A 15,431-nucleotide genomic window follows, 5' to 3' on the forward strand; every position below is an offset into this window, starting at 1 on the left:
AGGAATCTGGAAACACGTATATATTGTGAATCAAGACAAGAGAAGTAAAAATTCAAAAATGGTAGAGGTGGGGGCTTGGTTATGTGTGTTCGTAGGGTTGGCAAAGCAGGCATTGCACCTGATTTAACCAGTTATCCAACCTGCTTTGCCTGTGTGATGTGGGGCTGTAAGAGTCATCTGGTAAACTTGAGCTTGGACTCCCCTGCCACCCAGATACCTCGTATCTTGGCACTTTGTATCCAAAGATGCAGTGTGTCTTCTGTGACTGAGCAGGGACATTGATGGACTGTGCCTGGAGATATGTGGACTTCATGATGATCAATGATTGCCTGTGATTCCTTCTCCTGCTCCCCCATACCCTTTATGTTTATGAAAGCCTTACATGAGTGCCTCTTCTGGATAATTATCATCTTCTCGAACATGCAACCCAACGTAATCTTTGCACTAACTTAACTGAAGCATTTCTTTTCATTGCTAATTTCAAGAATCAAGTACCATGGTCCTCTAGGTCTATCATTTGACAAGTGAAATTGATAGTTATGTGTTCTGCAGATCTAAATTCTAGTGCAGCAAAAATCAGATGCCCCTTCTGGTTTGTTACAGTGACATTTTGCATGTGTCGTATTATCTGTATGTAGTTAGGGCATATTCTGACTGTGGTGATATCGTTGGAAACATGTATTCTCAGTAAGTTAGAAAATACCGTGTAAAATAAGGTTTCAAATTTTGCACCGTGTAGCTATTAAGGTTATCTATTCCAAAGGTTAATCTGCATCATTCAGAGAAATTTGGAAAATGGAATCTTCTAGATCTACTCAATCAGAAGGGAAGGTTGCTCCCCCCACCCCCCGACACCAATGGTATTCAAAGCTCCAATATAGGCTGGCTGCTTCAAAGCGGTCAGAGGGCTTTGCCTTGGAAAAGTGTTCTTACATGTTAGCTTCTCCTACACAAAAGGACAGGTAGTAACTGAAAACTTGACTCTCATAGGCCACCTTATTTTCTCTATTTCCTGATAGAGGACATTCTTCTCCTATCAAAGGTTGGGGAATAAATATTCTTAGTCCAGAATTACAAAGGCTAATGTATTAACGAACAAAAGTTTGCAAGCATATGTTAAAATGTTAAATGCAACAAAATAATTGACCACAAAATGGAAACCTCCAAAGAAGATATCAAATAAAAATAAAGATACTTTAAAAAAAAAAACAACAAAGTTTTTTCTTTAATCTCAGTCTTTTTTTTCCCTTTTATTGAATTCTTTTTGAAGTAATGAGTAAATGCTTGCCTAGGAGAGATAAACAGGTATAAATAAAACAAACATAATGAAAGTTGGTTTATGTATATGCACCTCTGAATCAGATAGCATTGCGAGCCCAATTGAACTTTCTCCTGTGGTTTCCGGGTGGTCGATACTTTTCATGCTGTGTATGAGTATTTGCCTTTCAGTTGAATCTTCCACAATAAAATGAATCCCCCAAAGCTTCAAAGCCAATTAGTCTACAGTTATATTTTTCATTTTTTTCCCTATGATTTTCTACTTCAGTTAAAAATGCAGCCACTAATAACAACAACAGCATAAAAGGTATGCTTACAACAATATCAACAAATATATTTAATTAGCCATTCTATTAGCTGACAAGATTATGATATCTGGTCAGCACACTCAGTTTGACTCAGTCACCTCAGTGAGAAGATACGCCTCTCCCCTGGCGTATGGACTGGATCTTTGAGAAGACACGCCCCGCCCTTCTTCTCAGAGGGACTGGACCTTCCATACCATTTTGTTAAAAAATCAGCTTGTTCTTGCCATGCCCGAAATACAAATATGTTCATGAGTTATATACAATTACTGTTTAATTGACTTTGGTATATCAAGGCTTTATTAGAAAAGAAAAATGCATCACCATTAAACGTAAAACTAAATATCAAAATCGCTTGAGTCATAGGCTGGATGCCCTTTCTTTTCATGATTTAAGAATATTAAACCAAAGAAGAAAGTAAGTGTCCTAGACTTCAGTCTGAGGAGGTCAGAATCATCCATGTTGAGTTTTGTAAAGTCGGATGTATAAGTACCTGGTATGAGAATTGAGTCAAGGATTACAACTCTTACTAACAGTAGATAAATGGGTTTGATTGCACCCAACTCTACGTGTGGCAGTTCTCACGGATGGGCCACGCTGAATACTGCGGATGGCCTGTTCAAACTACGTGGCACCGTGTCTCTTATTGAGATTTGGGAAAGCTGGAGACAGCATTTCTCCGTTGTATCTCGGGTCCTGGATCCAAAACAGGTTCCTCAGACTAAATGCACCTGAGTGCGATTTGGACGGTGAATATGAGGCTGAAATAATTTTCTTCTTCCTTTTGGTGCTTTCTCTGGTGAACGAGATCATGGAAATTTGAAGATGGTCTGCCTCGTTAATTGTCCTTCTTCCTGTTTCTTTCGTTTTGAGAGGGAGTTGCCTCTGAGGCAGCCGTGGTGTCAGCCTCTTGATACCGGCCCCCTGATTTCAGGGCCATGGCCACGCTCAATTTCAGTGGCCTTCTCAGTGCATCATGCCCCGTGGACCTTTTCTTGACTGCACAAGTCATTTCTGGCACCTCGACTAAAACCTATCCCTCCAGCTTTCCTTAACGTAAACCTCTGATTCCCTGTGTTTAATCTTCTCCTCTTTAAAAAAAAAAAAAAAAAAAAAGAATTAGAATTAATCCTGTTTTTACATTGAGTTCTGACTGAAACAGTATCTGGCACTAGAAGCAGCGAGACCTGTCTGGGAGCGAAGCAGGGATAGTGTCCCAAACATGAAAGACGGGAAACCACCCGCCCATGACACTGTGACTTCTATGATCACATTCAGCCTCTTGAAAGAAAGCATCCTTCCAAAGGAAGGTTTGGGTAGACCGGGTGATTCCTGTGACGGATGGTGGCGGAAGGGAAGAAGAATACAGTCGTCCAGGTATTTCTCATGACTCTGGGGAGTTTAAAAAAGAGGAGAGAGAGAAAAAAGGACATGCTCTGAGTTTGAAATTCTCAGCTCAAGACATGGTTAAAAGAGTCAGGCACGTCTGTCATGATCTCTTGCAACTTCAGCACTGACGTGTTAAGCCAGAACTCAGACACAGAGTCAGTTCCTATAATTTCCTAAATCACAGCATAAACTGAATGCAAAGCCTCGTTGTGCCTCTTACATCAAAGCTTGAGCACTTGTTGAGAGAAAGTAGAATTCTGGCCGAAGCCCTTTTGGTGGATTCAGATGAACCTGACTACTCTGTATCCCTAAAGACCAGTGAATATCTCTTGGCCAGAAGCAACAGTTCTTTCTCCCCTCTGATGACACAAACGGGAGTTGTTTGGGGACCCCGTGATACCTTTCCCTTTCAGAGAATGACACGACCCTCCCCCCAACTCTACTGCACCTCGTAGAGTCTACCCATGTGGCAAGCGATGGCTCCCAGCTCGTCCCAGGGAGACAAATACAGAGTCATGGAAGGCATTGCATTACATATCCAAATAGATCCAGGATTTGGCTAATACGTAATAGCAGAAAGCCAAGGAATTTGTGTGAGATGGGTTCCAAGAGAGGAAAACAAGGGGAAAAGAAATGGAACTGTAGATCGGGCCAAGTGTATGAATATGGCTGTACCTGCCAGACATGACAGTCAGTATGCCAACTCAAGCTTCCCAGGTTGGTATGAAGTGTTCGCTTGCTCGGTTCCCTGGAACCTGGCTGGACCCAGCGGGTGGACTGTACTTAGTGAAGGTGAGATGTGAGATGCCTAAGAAGGAATTTTAAAACTTAGAAAGGTAAGGATGGAATGGATTTATTTGCTATAAATCATTCAGTCTGTAAGAATTTCTCCTGAGGAGGCTTAGACGATCCCCCCTTCACCTAGGCGTTTGAAATATTGGGGCGCCTGGGTGGCTCAGTCGGTTAAGCGGCCGGCTTCGGCTCAGGTCATGATCTCGCGGTCCGTGAGTTCGAGCCCCGCGTCGGGCTCTGTGCTGACAGCTCAGAGCCTGGAGCCTGTTTCAGATTCTGTGTCTCCCTCTCTCTGACCCTCCCCCGTTCATGCTCTGTCTCTCTCTGTCTCAAAAATAAATAAACGTTAAAAAAAAATTTTTTTTTGAAATATAAATTGGTCGGGGCACCTGGGTGGCTCAGTTGGTTAAGCGTTTGACTTCGGCTCAGGTCATGATCTCACAGTTCGTGGGTTTAAGCCCCACGTCGGGCTCTGTGTTGACAGCTCAGAGCCAGGAGCCTGCTTCGGATTCTGTGTCTTCCTCTCTCTCTGCCCCTCCCCTCCTTGCGCTCTGTCTCTTTGTCTCTCAAAAATGAATAAACATTAAAAAAAATGAAATGTAAATTGGTAAACAAAATAATTGAAGACCGGGGCGCCTGGGTGGCTCAGTCGTTAGGCGTCCGACTTCGGCTCAGGTCGTGATCTCGCGGTGTGTGGGTTCGGGCCCCACGTCAGGCTCTGTGCTGACTGCTCAGAGCCTGGAGCCTGTTTCGGATTCTGTGTCTCCCTCTCTCTCTGACCCTCCCCCGTTCATGCTCTGTCTTTCTCTGTCTCAAAAAAAAAAAAATAAACGTTAAAAAAAAAAAATTAAAAAAAAATAATTGAAGACAGAAATATGTTATAAACCACTGGGGGAAAAATGGGAAGCTATGAGTCCATACTAAAATATACAAATGTAAATAAACATATATGTAATATATATGTATATACTTCCCTTGTATATGTATGTGTGTATATATATACATATGTATATATACATATGTATATATGTATATGTATACATACGTATATATATATGTATACATATGTATACATATATATATACGTATGTATATATACATATGTATATACGTATATATATACATACGTATATATGTATATATGTATATGTATATGTATATGTATATATGTATATATATACATACGTATATATATATATATATCTCCCATATTTTAGTGTAGACTCCTAGTTATATACAAAATGTATGTACTTACATATAACATATACACTCATATATACAAAATATATAAATATAAGATAAGGAGACAGGGGCTCTTGCTTTAGAAGAATGACACATGTGAACTGGTAAATGGAGGGAGAGTGCTGGAATTGGAGAAAAGTATCATTTTACAGTCATAATAGTAAATACCGATACAGGCAAGAATCATCAATTGATGCTAAAACTAGGGGGATAAGGGTGCCTGGGTGGCTGAGTCGGTTAAGTGTCCAACTTCAGCTCAGGTCATGATCTCGCCGTCTGTGAGTTTGAGCCCCGTGACAGGCTCTGTGCTGACAGGTCGGAGGCTGGAGCCTGCTTTGGATTCTGCGTCTCCCTCTCTCTCTGCCCCTCCCCCACTCACACTCTGTCTCTCAAAAATGAACAAATGTTAAAAAATTGTTCTTAAAAACTAGGGGGACAGATGCTGATAAGGAGCAAAATATTTGCATGACCTTAAATTTTCCTTACACCAATTATGTCTCAAGTGCAAGGCAAAAAAATAGTAACTGTTCAATGGAGAAATGAGATACACCTTGACAGGGGGCTAAAGACAGTATATAGATACTGTGTGTCTCTCGGAGTGATACCCTGAGAAGGATATCAAGTCACAATCCCCTCTATGTCATACTATGGCTGAGAATTCATAACCTAAACCTAATCTGAGGAAACATCCAAAACAAACTCAAAAAGAGGAACATGGTATTCTGGTTTGAGGGGGAGCATTGCATTCTGCACAATTCTTCTATAATAAAAGACAAAGAAAAGCCTTAGAAATATTCCAGATTAAATGAGTCTAAAAGGACATGACAACTAAGTGCAATACCGAATCCTAGGGAACTTATGCTGGAAGCCAAGCAAATTCAATAAAGGGCGTTACTGGGTCAATTTGCCAAAATTGGAATATGGATGACAGATGAAACAAAAGTATTGAATCAATGTTGAATTTACTAAAGATAATAACTGTACCATTGTTATATGAGAATGTATCTTTTTTCTCAGGAAATAAGGTATTTAGTGGTAAAGGTCCAAGAGGTATGCAACATACTCCCAAATGCTGAGAGAGAGAAAATCCAAATGATAAAGCAAATGAGGTAACCTGTTAACAATAAATGAACCCGGGAAAGCGCATTATTGTTGTTCTTCGTATATGCTTATACATGCTTCATGTATGCTTATATATGCTTCATATATGCCTAAAAATGCTTATATATGCTTTGTATATGCTTATATACGCTTCGTATATGCTTATAAATGCTTATTTGTGCTTTGTATGTGCTTCATGTATGCTTATATGTGCTTCGTCTATGCTTCGTCTATGCTTATATATGCTTCATATATGCTTGTAAATGCTTATATATGCTTCGTATATGCTTCATATATGTTTATATATGCTTATATGTGCTTCGTATATGCTTCATCTATGCTTTTTTATGCTTCGTCTATGCTTATACATGCTTCGTCTCTACTTTGTATATGCTTATAAATGCTTATATATACTTCGTATATACTTATATATGCTTCATATATGCCTCGTAATAGGCTTTGTATGTGCTTCATATATGCTTTTAGCACCTTTGCTGCAAGTTTGAAATTGTTTCCAAATTAAACACTTGTAAATAGTTATTTTTATACAAAGATATACACAGTTATATCTTGAAAGATGCTGTAATAGCTATTTCTAGTAATAGTCTGGGTAGTAAGGCAGAAAATGCTGCCATGGAAGTAGGCTCCCTGATTTCAGTGTGGATGGTTGGATCCCACAGTGGAAAAGACTAAGTGTAGCACTTAACTTCCTGAAACAAGGTGCTTGTAATTATAAAAATAGGCAGTGGGGACCTAAAGATCATCAGAAAAATTTGCCCCATAGGGATTTTTAGTAGTTGCTAATTAACTATGGTATCTCTTGGACTAAAATTGTTGGGCAGACCAGTAGGGTCCAACTTGATCTGAATAAACAAATTCTAGCGTTGTCAGAAGGCTGGCTGTGACATCATCAAGCAATAGCAGACCACCTCATCCAATTCTTAGACATAGATTGCTTCTCAAGACCAAGGGTCCCTCAAATAAAGAATAAGATTCCCTTAAGGAAGGATCTTGGGACTGCTACCTCTTCCCACTCTTTCCCGAAAAGGCATAGAGCCACTTCACCATAGGACTGGAATAGCTCAGGTCTGAGCTTGGACTCATTACTGAGTTTGGTCTGATACATGTGGTTTTAAGGACCCCCGCATACCGTACCTCCGTCTTCTCTGCCTACATTCACAATCATTGGAGATTTAGACAATCAAAGGAAATTAAATATATTTGTAATACTAGTAAACATATTGGGGAACTTTTGTCAGCTATGGTTAAGTAGGTCAAGTAATACATCAATCACAAGGTCCCTAACCATGGACCTAGCCAGATCCCTATTTTGGAGCATGACATAGCCTCCACTGTGATATGCACCTTATGACATCAGAGGGACCTAATTAACAGCCTCACAGGATGCTATTCCCTCAGTATCTGAAAGTTTGAGACAAACCAAACTGACTATTTTATGACCTGCTTGGCCATTTGCCCCTTCATCTGTGAGTCACTTAGAGGAGAAATTGTCCAGATTTGTCACTTTTACCATCTAAATGGTTCACTGAATTAAAAAAAGAAAGAAAGAAAGAAAAAACAAGCTACAAAATCAATATTAAGACAACAAATACAGAATATTTACCTATGGAAAGTTTCAAATTCTATTTCATTTTCAGACCAGGGAATATGTGAGAAGCTATGAATCATGTCAAAGACATAAAGGGATTACTGATAATGCAAATTTTGTTTCAGCCTAACAGCTGTGCAGAAAATTTTTCATAATAATGATTGCATTTAATTACATAAAGAGCAGTAAAGTCTCCTCCATTTTATCTCAATAATGAAGCCGTGATTCTAAGATAATCCTGGCCTTTCTCTGCCAAGGCCAGCAAATGAATAACAGTGAATTCAGTTCCCAGTCTTAGCTCTCCTTCGAGGATAAAAAATGGATACTTCTTCACATACATTATGAAAATGAGAACTATTACCTTAGGGCATATTGTTTTAATGTGTTCTAAATATATATATATATATTGATCAATATATATATATATATATATATACACATATATATATATATTGATCAATATATATATTGATATATTGATATGATCAATATATATACTGATAGACAAATGTGCAAAAAGAATTAGCCCCTGAGTCTTTTCTAGAGTTAACTGGAACACCTTTGACAAAATTTAAATAATATGGACAAGAGTCTTTTTTTAAAACCAGTAACTTGTTATATTTTCTAGTACCCATGCCTATTTGTGTGAGATTTAGCAGTAGCTCTAACAGCTTCTATCTTCTCTCCCCTTTCATTTCTGGGCAGATCACTAGTTTTGTGGAAATAATTAGGGAGCCAAGCTCTGCATAAACTAGAGTCTTGAGGTTAATTAAAATGGAACGAACACTGCGCATATGTGGACCACCAGTAAAGCCTGACCCTCAGGTACACAGAATTCTGTCGTCTGGTGAGAATACAAGCCAAGGAAGATAGCGTCGTAAATTCACTGGGGACCTTCGCGTTTAGACTTTCTGTTACAATCTTCAACTGACATTGACGTCTGACACATAGCAATAGAATTTATAGTAGTATGTACTATGCTGATTTTGTACACAGTTTGCGAACATTTCCAAACTGTTTCTATGCATTCCTAATAGGTGGTGAATTACTTTTCCTGTATGTTTGCAAAAGAGAAATTGGTGGACACATTTTTAAATAGGCTCACCGAGTTCAGTGAAAATGTCAGGTGTCAGCCAGCCTAATTAGTTTGCCACCTCTGCAAAATTTCTATTTCAAAATTAATTATTTCCAAAACGCATTAAAAAAGATGGTGACAGTACCAACAGTAAACAAAAAAAACAAACAGAAAAACAGTTCAAATGACCTACTTCAGGGGGAGATTAGAATTAGGAGATCAGGGGCGACTGGGTGGCTCAGTTGGTTGAGCCTCTGACTCTTCATTTCGGCTCAGGTCGTGATCCCAGGGTGGTGGGATCGAGCCCCGCATCCGGCTCTGTGCTGAGTGTGGAACCTGCTTAAGGTTCTCTCCCTCCCTCTGCCCCTCCCCCACTCGCGTGCACTCTCTCTCGCTGTCTGAAATTAAAAAAATGAAAAGAATTAGGAGATCTTAGTTTAGAGTCAGAATCTGTTTCTTTGCAGGACAGTGACTTGAGCAAATCTCTTAAACTTTATGAGCCTGTTTCTTAAGTAGGAAGTGGACACAAAAAGCAATACCTGGTTGACTTCATGGAGTTTTTATGAGGATAATGTAAGATATACGAATGTGTTTTATAGCATAAAGCACTATGTGCATGTTAGAATTTTATTATGGGAAATGTACCCCTTTCTCCCTTTAGATAAATAAGTTTTTCATTCTTAATTTGTTTGATGAAAGCAGCTTAGTGGGGAGCAAAGAGTTGTCCCTTTACAAATTCAGGAAGTATGGACCCCTACCAGGTAGTTAGAAGTTTGCAATAATGGACAAAAATAGAATAATGCATGAAATTTTACAGATTATCTAACCAATAATAGAAGGTAATACAAGTCAGAGATGGATGAGTGTATGGAATGTCTATCCAAAGAATTATTTGGAGATGCTGCATATATACACATATGTACATATGTACATATATATACATATACATCTATACATACATATATACATATGTATATACATATACACATAGATAAGTAAGATATGCACACAGCTGAGAAAAGTATTATCTCCGTCATAAATTACTTGAAAAGTTTCAGAAAACATGCAATCAAGCTGAATATTAGTTTGTAGCAGTGTTGCAATAGTTAACAAAGCTAATGGAGAGTTAATGGAAGTTTGAAAAGTATTATTTTGCACTTGTGAACCCTGGGAAGTTTCCTCTGTGGCAGTGAAATGCAATTAGCAAGTTGGGATGTCAAAATGAAATAGGGTAAAATAATATCACAGCAACGTTGTGTTTTTAGCCATTCTGAAAAGAGCATTGAGGGAAGAACTTGGGGGTTCTTAATGAAAGTCAAGAGCATGAACTCTGGGGCATGGATTTGTAACATCTTTATTGAGAGGTGGGCGGTATTTCCTTTCTGAATTCCTAGTCTATTGCATTCTGAACAATAGCTGATAAAGTGTGGTGCATACATTCTGTGTTCACACAGAACGTGCAAATAAACACGTAAACACACACACACACACACACACACACACACACACACACTTCTTAATCAGATAGGAAAATTAAGTTGATTTTCCATGGTTGAATCCACTCTCTTCTCCAAGTGGCTACCTGTCTCATACAAATCTAATACTAAATGGTTGCTTCCAAGCTTATGCAATACCAGCTTACATTAATCCTTGTCTGGATAATAGATAATTTCATCATAACTTCATTCGTGACTCCAAGTCATTTGAAACAGCTCCTCATTCCAAACAAACTTAATAATTTAATCAAGCTCATTATTAGAGCAGATGTAAAACCTGAATGAATCAGGATATTTTCTCAGCAGGTGTCGCAGTGCACAGTTAACAATGGTGAAACCAGAAAGCCGTGATGTCTTACTATGTAAGAAGACTGGAGGTAGGTGGTTCTGAGGCCATTCCGGCAGCCCATCAGTGGTAAAATTTTAGGTCGGCATCACCACGACGTGTTTGGTCTTTCCTTCACGGTCAAGAGATGACTGCCAGAGATCCAAAACATGGCCTCCCACAAACAAGTTCCCGAGGAACAAAGTGGGAACAAACGTGTATATTCCTTTCTACATGTTTCCTTTTAGAACAGCACTGAAATCCTTCCCAGATATCTCCCTGGACATTCCCCCTTCAGATTCATCTTCCAGGACTGAGTCGCATGTCTACCCAGACGGATCACTGGTAAAGAGAGAGGGAATAGCCAAGACGGACTCTGACCTACCACATTTCATCCCTAGAGGTAGGTACAATGTAAGCCAAACCAAATAGGACTTCTTCATAGAACAAGAGAGAAGGAGAATGACTTTGAATAGGCAATTACCAGGGTCTACCTCCCTGGATAGCTTCCCTTCACAAATTGGTCTGGATTCTGACTAAAGAATATACATATAAACATATATGTATATTTAAGAATAAGGATGGGTCTACGGTTCCTAGGTGACTCAGTTGGTTAAGCACCTGACTTTGACCTAGGTCATGATCTCGCAGTTCCTGGCCCGCACCGGGCTCTGTGCTGACAGCTCAGAGTCTGGACCCTGCTTTGGATTCTGTGTCTCCTTCTCTCTGCTCCTCCCCTGCTCATACTCTGTCTCTGTTTCTAAAAAATAAGTAAACGTTAAAGAAAATTGTTTTAAAGGAATAAGGATGAGTGGGACTGCAAACATTTTTCTGCAAAGAGCCAGATAGTAAATATCTTAGGCTTTGTGGGTCACATAGTCTCTGTCACATATTTTTCGCTGTCATTTTTACAAGCGTTTAGAAAGATAAAAAATCGTTCTTAGCTTGCAGGACATATAGGAACAGCCCATGGGCCAGATTTGACCCTAGCGTGCTCACTTCTGGATAGACACATGAGATATATGGTTTAATTGCTTTTCATTCAGTCAGTTAACAAAACTTGACTGAGTGTTTAATATCGTCGGTCATTGGGGCGCCTGGGTGGCTCAGTCGGTTAAGCGGCCGACTTCGGCTCAGGTCATGATCTCACGGTCCGTGGGTTTGAGCCCCCCGTCGGGCTCTGTGCTGACAGCTCAGAGCCTGGAGCCTGTTTCAGATTCTGTGTCTCCCTCTCTCTGACCCTCCCCCATTCATGCTCTGTTTCTCTCTGTCTCAAAAATAAATAAACGTTAAAAAAAAAAATTTTTTTTTTTAAAAAATATGGTTGGTCATCAACTAAGTTTTGAGGGTATAGTCATGAATGATAGAGTCTAGCCCTCAGTAAAGCTCATAACCTAGGAAGATGCCCCAAATAAACCCCAAATTTGAACCCCCCCTTCATTTTCCCAAAATGAATATTCTTTAGAATGTAGATTTTACAGACATAGATACAAAAGAGTCACATAGTTATAAACTTGTTAATTAAACTGGGGAAATCACCGGCTCTAGGGAATTACCCATAGGTGAAGCTTTGATGTCTTACCTACCAGGAACATACCAAAGACGCGGAGAGATGAAGGGTAGCATGATACGCCATCTCAAAATACGCCTCTTTGGCGTATTGATTATTTTGAGCTAAAAACCCTTGAGAAACAAGAAATGCAGGGAGAGGCTTTCTCTGAACTCCCTCATCTGCCTTAATACAGATCCCCCAAAAGGAACCAGTTGTCATAAATCCCCTCCCGGGAACATCATCATCGAGGAAAGACTGACTCTCATCACGGGAGAGGAGCCTTGAAGTCGACCCCACACCCAGACACAGTGTGTCGCAAACTATCACACCTCCCATCTCTTCTAACGAGGGCCCATTCATCTTTCCTAAGAACGTTTCCTCCCCCCTAAGAGGCCTATCTCCCTTTCCCTTTCTTTATGAGAATGGTTTTTAAGGGGTGGCTTTTTTTCCCCCTGGGCACCTCCCATGCCTGCTTGAGGTATACGTGTTAATCGGATGTCTGTCTGTTTTCCTCTTGTTAATCTGCCTTTTATTACAGGAGTCTCAGCTGAGAACTCTGAAGGGTTTTTCATCCCCTACACAGCCAAAAGAGTTTACAAACATCCAAAAATATTGCTTCAGTAGCTGGTCCTGGTACTAAATTCCTATTAATTTCCTCTCTAAAAAAATAACATACACACACATAGATATGTATATACACACACATACTAAGGGCTGATAGCACAAATTTAGAAAGCGCGGAACCAGTAATTTTAATAACAGTAGCTGTCAAAAGAGGAAAATTCATGTGTTGAATGTAATAGAACCCAAGATTGGCCACTGTAAGTAAATGTAATCCAATTCTTTTTTTTAATGATTTAAAAAAAAATTTAATGTTTATTTTTGAGGAGAGAGAGAGAGAGAGATACAGAATCTGAAGCAGGCTCCAGGCTCTGAGCCGTCAGCACAGAGCTCGACACAGGGCTCGAACCCACGAACCACAAGATCATGACCTGAGCCAAAGTCGGACGCTCAACCGGCTGGCGCCCCAATCCAACTCTTAATGTAAAATATTAACATCTTATTATTAAGATTTCAGTACCTTTAAAAAGATTTCTTAGAAACTCTGTGGAAAATAAACCTTTTCTAGGGAAAAAAAGAAAACATTAAATCTGAGGCATTCTGAATGGGTCAGTGTTTGAAGCATATTTTAGCCTGATTTGAAAAGTCTTTACCAGTGTCACCTAGAAAGCTTGTATGTATTTAAGAGAAGTCCTCAATCCTCTGCCTTGAGGCCATCAGAGGATCATTGGCTTGCTTGTTCTTTTCTTTCTTTTTCCTGTTCACTAAAGAGACGCACTAAGCAGTGCTTCTATGCAAAACAAAACAACAACAACAACAACAAAATCACCAAGGCATTTCTGGAAAAAACAAAACTGTCCTTTGGAAAACTGCAATGGTATTTGGGAAAGGCGTGTTCTGTCTTTAAATGCAGGCAACAGAATTGTTACTGTCTTAGAAATGGTTTGTCTGGGATGAGCGAGCTTGCTTTCTGTAGACAAAGCCCCCAGAGAAAGTTTCATCACCATTTTCTTTCTTAGACCTTAGAAATTAGAGCCTGCTGATGACAGACTTGCCTAAGGAGCACAAAAATGTTCCTAGCTTCATGGAGCTTCTGAACAGTTGCGGGAAATCGTAGCCCTCCGGACACCCTGGGGAGTGTCCCGGAACGTTTACAGCGACCCTAATCCTCTACAGACACGCATTAAGCGTTTCTGCAGGTTTCTCCGTTGGCCCTCCTGGTGCTTTTGTGCTGAGCAAGTTTATGGCTGCTTTACAATTCTAAACATCGTAAAACTGCTAGAGACAAATAGGAATATTGTGAATACTTCATAATACAACTTTCTGAAAGTACCGTGACTTGATAGGTCGGCTCTGAGAACCTGCCCAGCCTTACTGATTTGCGGGTGGAAGATCCTATGGAAGATCCCGGAGTAATTGAAAAGATAATGGCCCTCAAGTCAGAAGATGGGGTTTCAGTCTTGGCACTCCCACTTTATCATCCCCGTGACCCTGTAAAATGTTCCTTCATTAACCTGTCTGAGCCTTTCTCTCCTCATCTGTCTAATGGGGATAATGCCATGAGCATCAAACGTGTTAATGCTTTCATTCACACTCTCATCCGTGCATATGTGTTTGAGTCGGGCATTATGTGTCAGGCTCTGAGCTCGGGGCTGGGAAGACAGACAAGAAGAAGACAGCCGTAGCCATCACCCGGCCTTAGGAAAGCAAAACTGCCTGGAAACCTAAAGCCATCGGCACACGCTGCTGGTTACTGTCATAAGAAAGGACGCGCTATGTTGCAGGTGTAGAGCAATAACCAATTCCATTTCCAGGAATAAAGATCAAGAACCATTAGTCAACGTTGACCTGATTAAGAGAAAAATGCATATCGACATCGGACTAGAGTTTTTCTGTAATCTGTGAGGTGCCTCAGAGAAAGCAAATCTCTAGGACATGGTAAAGAAATTACCTTGGTTTCTCCTGCCGGGTCTTAACCGTCCTTTTCAGTTTGGGCTACTGACGGCATGAGCAGAAAGCCACAGTTAAGACGCCCGTCTTATTGGCAGTGACGTTTAAAAAGCCCAATGCTGAACTTCAGTTACGCATCAAGGTAGACCACTGTTGGGATATATTAAAATACAAAACAAAAGGAAGAAACAAAAAACCTCAAGGAAACAGTTAAACAAAACTTAGTCATCATATACCACATATGTTTTTTTTAAGTATTTCTACCAAAAAATAAAAGGATGCCGTTCATCTCCTAAAGCAATGTAGAGTCGAGATATTTTTGAATCCTAATTGAAATCTTAGAAATTATTTTTCAAAAAATAAATACGTAATACAGAATCTATTATCAACACTAAGCAGGTTTAGAAACAGCGACAGAATTTCAGAATTGAACTTGATCTTAAGGATACCTTTTAGATTAAGAAATAAACAGAAAGGTGAAATTTTTGTGTAAGTTCACATAGCTTTTTAATGGCAAAATTGGGATCTGAACATGAACACGCATTAATCCATGTGTTCTTTCTGTAAAAGGTTTCTCTTAGTTTGTAAATAAATAGCATAATATAAAAAAAGAATATGAAGGGGTGTCTGGGTGGCTCAGTCAGTTGAGCAACCAAACTCTTGATTTTGGCTCAGGTCATGATCCCAGGGTCGTGGGATCGAGCCCTCCATCATCAGGCTCTGCACTGAGTATGGAGCCTGCTTAGGATTCTCTCG

At 39.8% G+C, this 15,431-nt stretch overlaps 1 protein-coding gene across 1 annotated transcript in view; it reads left to right on the plus strand.

The window, feature by feature from the left end:
* Positions 1 to 15,431, plus strand: part of NEIL3 (nei like DNA glycosylase 3) — a 97,850-nt gene that overhangs the window by 1,463 nt on the left and 80,956 nt on the right. The window contains exons 2-3 of the mRNA XM_042934222.1: positions 10,594 to 10,664; positions 10,861 to 11,015. The gene's annotated coding sequence lies outside the window, so the exon portion shown is untranslated. The remainder of the gene's footprint in view (positions 1 to 10,593; positions 10,665 to 10,860; positions 11,016 to 15,431) is intronic.

This window comes from Panthera leo, chromosome B1, assembly GCF_018350215.1.
Source record: "Panthera leo isolate Ple1 chromosome B1, P.leo_Ple1_pat1.1, whole genome shotgun sequence".
NCBI classification, from domain to species: Eukaryota; Metazoa; Chordata; class Mammalia; order Carnivora; family Felidae; genus Panthera; species Panthera leo.